Source organism: Limulus polyphemus, unplaced genomic scaffold, assembly GCF_000517525.1.
Source record: "Limulus polyphemus unplaced genomic scaffold, Limulus_polyphemus-2.1.2 Scaffold5883, whole genome shotgun sequence".
Classification (NCBI taxonomy): domain Eukaryota; kingdom Metazoa; phylum Arthropoda; class Merostomata; order Xiphosura; family Limulidae; genus Limulus; species Limulus polyphemus.
In genome coordinates, this window is record NW_013671493.1 from 6,483 (window position 1) to 13,916 (window position 7,434).

Consider the following 7,434-nt stretch of genomic DNA (forward strand, 5'->3'; position numbering starts at 1 on the left):
GCCATAATGAACTTTGTGAATAGAGTGAATACAATGTTAGTTACTTCTTGTTAAAGGCCTGGCTTGGCCTGGTGGTTAGAGAGCTCGACTCGCAATCTGCGGGTCGCAAGTTCGATTTCCCGTCCCACCAAACATGCTCACCCTTTTAGCCATGGAGATGTTATAATGTGGCGGTCAATCCCACTATTTGTTGGTAAAAAAGTAGTCCAAGAGTTGGCGGTGGGTGGTGATGACTAGCTGCCTTCTTACACTGCTAAATTAGGTATGGCTGGCACAGATAGTCCTCATGTAGCTTTGCGAGAAATTCAAAAACAAACTTGTTAAATACCTAGTGGTTTTGGTGTTTCTCTGAAGACAGTATTAATCCTTTTTTTAATTCTTCACCAGTATCACCATATCTTTCATCATCAGCCATACTTTCGTTTGAGCTTGTATTATTAGCATTTCTTGAGTTTCATTACTTTACACAATAAAGTCATCACTACTAAGCTTAGTCATCTTCGGAAATGTCAATGTTACTTTTGTCAACAAAATGTTGGTCCTGGAAATAATTTTATTCATTGCAAATTATTAGAAAAAAAGATATTCAGAAAAAGGCTGAAACTGGAGTGAATTGCACAATAGAAAGTGTCATCCTTTTATACACGTGATGAAATAGGCTCCTGGTTATTGAGTAACTGTTTTCCTTGTTATAACAATCAGTGTAAAGAGCTGGTAAAAAAATAACACTCATTTTCTATGAAAAGCACATAGAGAACCTAAGAAGTAATTAGTTGAATTATTATACATATTGGTGGTATTTTTATATAGCTTTGTTTAGTCTCGTGTGTTACTGGAGGCCCTGTAACAAGGAGTCATGTCTGAGTCCCATCAATAATTGGATTAAACAATGCTTTTAGACATTATTAACCTGATCAGTTCTAGAGATATTTGCACCTCCACCCCTCTCCCAGTGGCTCACTTAAATCGGATTTCGATACCGAAGTAGGCAGAGCACAGGTAATCCGTTGTATAGCTTAGTGCTTAACAACAATAACAACACAATAAGAAAGAGAAAACAAGTAATTTTGTTCGTTTATTACAATGTAACTTACTTTTTATATCTTGTAATAATCTGTCGTTTCAGTACACAACAGTTGATGTTATTGTGTGCTTTTCTATGAGAATATAGTTTGTAGAATTCTTAACATTTTTTGTCGGTATACATATATAGGTCACCCTTTTTTATCTGTGTTAACAATCTTGCAAAAATATTTAGTTTATTTGAAACATGTTACGTTTTTTGCTGCATGACATTTATTTGGAGATCTATGTATATCTCTTCCAAAGATGCTATTCCAGATATATAGTGTATGATTTGTGAACTATTTCTATTGCAGGAAAATTTCTGTTATTAAATAAAAACGAAATTAACAGAAAAAAAAAAGAAGAAGAAAAACATAATCAATGTTACCCCAAATATATGCAATGGATCTCTGTCGAAGCACTGATAAATACTTGTACTTTGTTGTGTGCCAATTGTATCTAACAAGCATGTATGGCTATAGCATATTTAAATGAAAATAGTGTTGCTGTTGGTGAATTGTTCAAATTATAATCTTTCCTTCCAGGTCCAACTGTGTGAGTCTTTTAGTGAATTGTTCAAGTTATAATCTTTCCTTCTAGGTCCAACTGTGTGAATGTTTTGGTGAATTGTTCAAGTTATAATCTTTCCTTCTAGGTCCAACTGTGTATATCTTTTGGTGAATTGTTCAAATTATAATCTTTCCTTCCAGGTCCAACTGTGTGAATCTTTTGGTGAATTGTTCAAGTTATAATCTTTCCTTCTAGGTCCAACTGTATGAATGTTTTGGTGAATTGTTCAAATTATAATCTATCCTCTCAGGTCCAACTGTGTGAATGTTTTGGTGGATTGTTCAAATTATAATCTTTCCTTCCAGGTCCAACTGTGTGAATGTTTTGGTGAATTGTTCAAATTATAATCTTTCCTTCTAGGTCCAACTGTGTGAATGTTATGGTGAATTGTTAAAATTATAATCTTTCCTTCTAGGTCCAACTGTGTGAATGTTTTGGTAACAACAACTCAGCTTGTTCCTGCCCTTTCAAAATTACTTCTTTATGGTCTGGGAGTAGTTTTTCCAATTGAAAATGTCTACAGTGCCACTAAGATAGGTAAGTAGGATTGAAGAGACTATAATACAACTATGGTGTGTTATTATTATTATCATATTATTCTGCAAATGTCGCATATTCTTCTAGAAAGACGAACTCATGTAATATTAAAAGCTAAACCCTCTTAGGGTTACATAGCTTAATGACTTACATTCAAGTTTTTATTTTAGAACTTTATTTTAAGTTTGACGTTTTAGTTGTTTGTAATTATAGTTTGGTGTTTTTCAAACCTCATCCTGACTCCCAACAAACATTAATACTTTGAAGTTCACGTTGTAGTTTGATTATATTGTTCTAAGAATGTTTTCATAGATTTTTTGTGGTGCAATGCTTTAGTATTCTATCAGTCACAACGTAATAGTGTATTTGGTTCACATAACGTTTCTGTTCAGGTTCTGAAGACAAGTATTCAATGGCTCTATCACAGTGTCAGTTGGCAGAGTATGGGCTTGTGTAAGTAGGTGCTTGCGTATAAATAGGCTTCATGCCTATGTTTCCTCAGTGCTTAAAACAGAAAGACATGTGTTAAAAATATCAGAGCTAACACTCGTAGAACGCACTGAGGCTATATTTCCTCAGTGCTCAAAACCGAAGGACATGTGTTAAAAAATATGAGAGCTAACACTTGCAGAACGCACTGAGCCGATTTTGATGTACTGTAAAAAATAGTTGTAACAGTGCTGCAACAGCTGTTGGTTTTGTTAGCAAGCATCTAGGCAAAAGCACAATTCCAAGACCAATGGTAATCAGTTTAGTGGATGGAATACTTCAGACTGGTAGTTTTGCAGTTGACGTTGTTGAACAACCTTCTGGTGGCCAAAAAATGCATCACAGAGTGTCTCTGCCAGAGAAAGTTTTTATTTGCATGTCATCCTCCATGTACCCTCCAGTTTTTGGGATGCTTCAACAATATTGCGTGAATTATTAATCACCTTGTATATTGAGTCAAGTGACCACTCCCAAATTTCTACAGTGTACTGTTTCCGAAATCTTGTTGTAATGTTTTACCTTTTAAGGACAAGGTTCTTAAAATGTTAAGAAGTCAGTGAATCACTTATGCAGTCACTGACCATTCAGAACACTCCACACACCTTTAGGGGACATCTTCTGTCAACTTCTAAGAGATGCACAGTTTGCGTGGATGAAAGTTGGAAAATCTGTAGCATGTTTCTCTGACTTTTTCCTACTTCTAGCGCAATTTGATGAGCTGACCTCGTTGGACTAACTTAGAAACAGCCTGCTACTGTGTCCAAAAGGTCCTCATTCGTTGCTGTGGAAGGTCTTCCACTGCGTTTACACTGGGTCACAGAACCAGTTTCACGAAATCTGGGAAGTAGACGGTCAACACTTGTTTGAGACAAAGGAGCTTTCCTCTCTGGATATCAGAAATTGACTTCTGTCGTGACCTGCTGCTAACTCAATCCAGGATTCTCACACAACACGTTCTTGCAAGGTTAATGACATCCTAACCAATTATTGCAACAAAAGAAAAAGAAACAGTTATTAGTGAAACACAGACACGACTAAGAAAAATCATAATAAAGGGGGAAATTCTGCATCACCTAAAACAACAAATCCAAAATTTCTCACACAAAATCTGAAAGTTGAAGTATAAGAATGAAAATTCTCACTTCATTGAATAACACTCATTATCTTATTTCCCATAGGATAACTTCTACAGTTTGCAAAACTAAAAAAAAAAAAAATGCTTGTCGTTACTCAGAAACTGTTCGTTTGATTTCTCAAACAATATTATACATATTTCGTTAAGCATTTATTTTATTGTTGTTTAATATGGGTTTTTTTTTGAATAAAGGTAAAGAGAGCTGCTTTGAAAGAATCGTGTCAAGATTTGGGAGAAAATGCACCTATGTTGTGGTCGGAGTTGGAAGAGACGAAGAAGCAGCAGCAAAGCAGGTACAGTCATTCAAAGAATAAGCATTCATTTATAGAGTAAAGAGGAGGATGGACAAACTGGAGATAAGAGTAACAATTTATACGTTAGAACTACAATAAACTCACAGTTTTTCCTAAATATTTCAGGTTAATTATCACAATCAGCACTCAGTAATGAACTTGAAATAGTTTGTGCAACACTAACAGCGACCTATAATGCTTATGACGTTATAATCAGGAGCTCGATCCCCCTAGCGGATTACAACGCAGGTAGTCCACTGTATGGTTTTACGTTTACAACAAACTAACTACTTATTGCACAAATATTTACCTAATAACTGTTCGTAAGTTACGTTAGCATCTCGGTGGCTCAGCAGTGAGTCTTAGGGCTTTTCACGCTAAAAACCGGGTTTCAATACCCGTGGTGGGCAAAGCATTGTATAGCTTCGAGATTAATAACAAATCATAAAAAAATTCCACTAACTTTCACTACCATTGGTAGATATATGGCTTTGCAAGTATGATATTAAGTAACTGTTCTGAGAAATAGATATGTAATATGATAAAATCAGAAATTTTATAATTAATTTCATAAAATTAGAAATGTTGCATATTTATTTCCAAGTGTTGTAGATAAAGTCAAGAATAACTATTTTACTTAATGCTTATATCGTCATTTTTCATGAATAAGGACTGTTAGAGTAAGTGAATTGTAATACTTATATCATTTTTCATGAACAAGGACTGTTAGAGTAAGTGAATTGTAATACTTATATCGTCATTTTTCATGAACAAGGACTTTTAGAGTAAGTGAATTGTAATACTTATATCATTTTTCATGAACAAGGACTGTTAGAGTAAGTGAATTGTAATTGTCGATTCTATTTATGTTATTTACAAAACATGATTTAGGGTAAGGATGAACAAGGACTGTTAGAGTAAGTGAATTGTAATACTTATATCATATTTCATGAACAAGGACTGTTAGAGTAAGTGAATTGTAATTGTCGATTCTATTTATGTTATTTACGAAACATCATTTAGGGTAAGGATGAAACTGTTAGAGTAAGTGAATTGTAATACTTATATCGTCATTTTTCATGAACAAGGACTGTTAGAGTAAGTGAATTGTAATTGTCGATTCTATTTATGTTATTTACAAAACATGATTTAGGGTAAGGATAATAACACAACATTATATGTATACTTTATTTGAATCAACGTTATCACCATTCAAAAGAAATGACGAACCAATGTTCTTGTTTCTGGAGCGAATCAAACAATCTTCCCCTCGCGTTAAGCTTAATATGGCGTCACTGTTAATCCGTTATAATATTGCAGCTTTAGAAAAAGCAGTTCAGTTTCGTATAGACAGATAGCCACATATTAATGGTTAGCATTCCTGGACTGGGATGGAAAATTGCGCTCTGATTTTTTGGGGCAGTGGGTGCCACAAGAGTGATGATTGAATACGACTATTCGATCAAACAAAATTAGCCCAAGATTTGAGGGTTGGTGCTGTTGGCTAGCTGCGTTACAGCTAGTCTATCGGTTCAAAATTAGGGATGGCTAGCAAAAATAAATAAATAAACATTTCTATGACTACTGATGTAGCAAATAAATGTGAACGTTTATTACGTTCTTAAAGAATGCTCTTACGTAAATAGCTTCCGGAGATAAACTATACTTGGTCATGACGTAAGAAAAAATGCTACCTCATCAAACTACGATAATAACAGTACACGAGCACATGTTAGTTGCTGTACTGTTCAAAGAATTGTCGTGATTCTGATTATCGTTTTTAATAAGCGACTTTGGCGAATAAAAGAAAAGCAGTCGTTACTACGGAGAATAAGAAACATAAGTTTTAGCCTACGTACTTGCTTAGTTTTTGTCAGGTTAGGTATTTTGATCTGAAGATCTACAGATATGAATACATTAAAAGTGTGGTGTGGTTGTTATTATGTTTAATTCATGTAAGATCTGAGAGCAATCACTAACTGAAGGCACGGGTGAGCAGAAGCTGATTAATACACGGGTACGTAAACGTGCAGTGCCAGTTTTTGGAATAAGTCATTTCGCGTTTTTGGTTTAGTGGTTTATCAAACTATTACTTTTACGTGGAATAAGATAAAAGTCATAAAATGTTCAGTCTCGTTCTTCAAAGAAAATGACATCATGTAGTCGTGTTAGAAGAATTGCACGCTATTACATTAACAATTATAAATACATAAATGAGTAAAACCTTAAACTTGGTAGTTTTTATTGACAGAATCGTGCATAAATAGATGTAGGAGGCGCCATTATCTGTTTCCATAAGACATTAAAGACAACGCCCTTTTTTTAGTAAGAAAAAAAAATGACGATGGGAATATTGGAAATTTCAATTGATCCTAACCATTCTTATCATAATGTGATATTTTGAAAAATAATATTAAAACCAAAGCTACAAATGACACACACACACACAAATAATGTGTTCTAGAACTATTGCAATCGTTCGGGTTCTTAAATCAGTGTGCAATGAGTGTAGAGATCAACGTGATGATCACTACGGTTCGGGCTCGAACCGCGTACACCATGCACGTACTCTACTTAATTATGTTAAAAGGTTACCACCTAGTAAGAGACTTTTCAACAACTTAAATTATCTCATCAGTAAGATAAGTTCAACACATTTTTGTGATACAACAGAAGGGTTTGATTGCAGGATGAAATCCCAATATTGGTTTAAATTACTTCATTAGAAGGATAACTTCAATATATTTTGTGTAATACCATAAAAGGGCTAGCTTGCACGGTGATATTCCAACATGGGCTTAAATTACCTCATCAGTAAAGTAACTTCAACACAGAGGGCATAAATAGTCAAGTTAATAAGTTAATTGGCAGGGCGATATTCTTATATGGGCTGATTCCAAGAAAGTTAACGCCATATTCTCTGAGTTATTTTAACTTAAACCCCTTTTTTCTTATGAGCATTATGTGGAAAGTTTCCTCCTACAGTTTTCTAGAAACTTCATTAAATGTACTAGGTATATTAAGTAGGTCTTGAACACACGTTGATACGTTTATGACAGAATTAATACAGTTATGTGTTTCAGCTTATTTTGAGGGATACACACTACGTATAACAAAGCACGAAATTCAGGATGACCCTAAAGTCAAAGGTAAAACGACAAGACTTGAAAGCCCGGCATGGCCAGGTGGTTAAGGCACTCGACTCACAATCTGAGGGTCGCGGGTTCGAATCCCCGTCACACCAAACATGCTCGCCCTTTCAGCCGTGGGGGCGTTATAATGTGACGGTCAATCCCACTATTCGTTGGTGAAAGAGTAGCCCAAGAGTTGGCGGTGGGTGGTGAT

The 7,434-nt window shown here is 35.0% G+C and overlaps 1 long non-coding RNA gene across 1 annotated transcript in view; it reads left to right on the forward strand.

Moving 5' to 3' along the window:
- The first annotated feature begins 1,434 nt into the window (after positions 1-1,434).
- The window catches only part of LOC106473099, a 32,238-nt gene continuing 26,238 nt past the window's right edge, over positions 1,435-7,434 (forward strand). The window contains exons 1-2 of the long non-coding RNA XR_002613588.1: positions 1,435-2,172; positions 3,989-4,089. This is a non-coding gene — a long non-coding RNA (uncharacterized LOC106473099). The remainder of the gene's footprint in view (positions 2,173-3,988; positions 4,090-7,434) is intronic.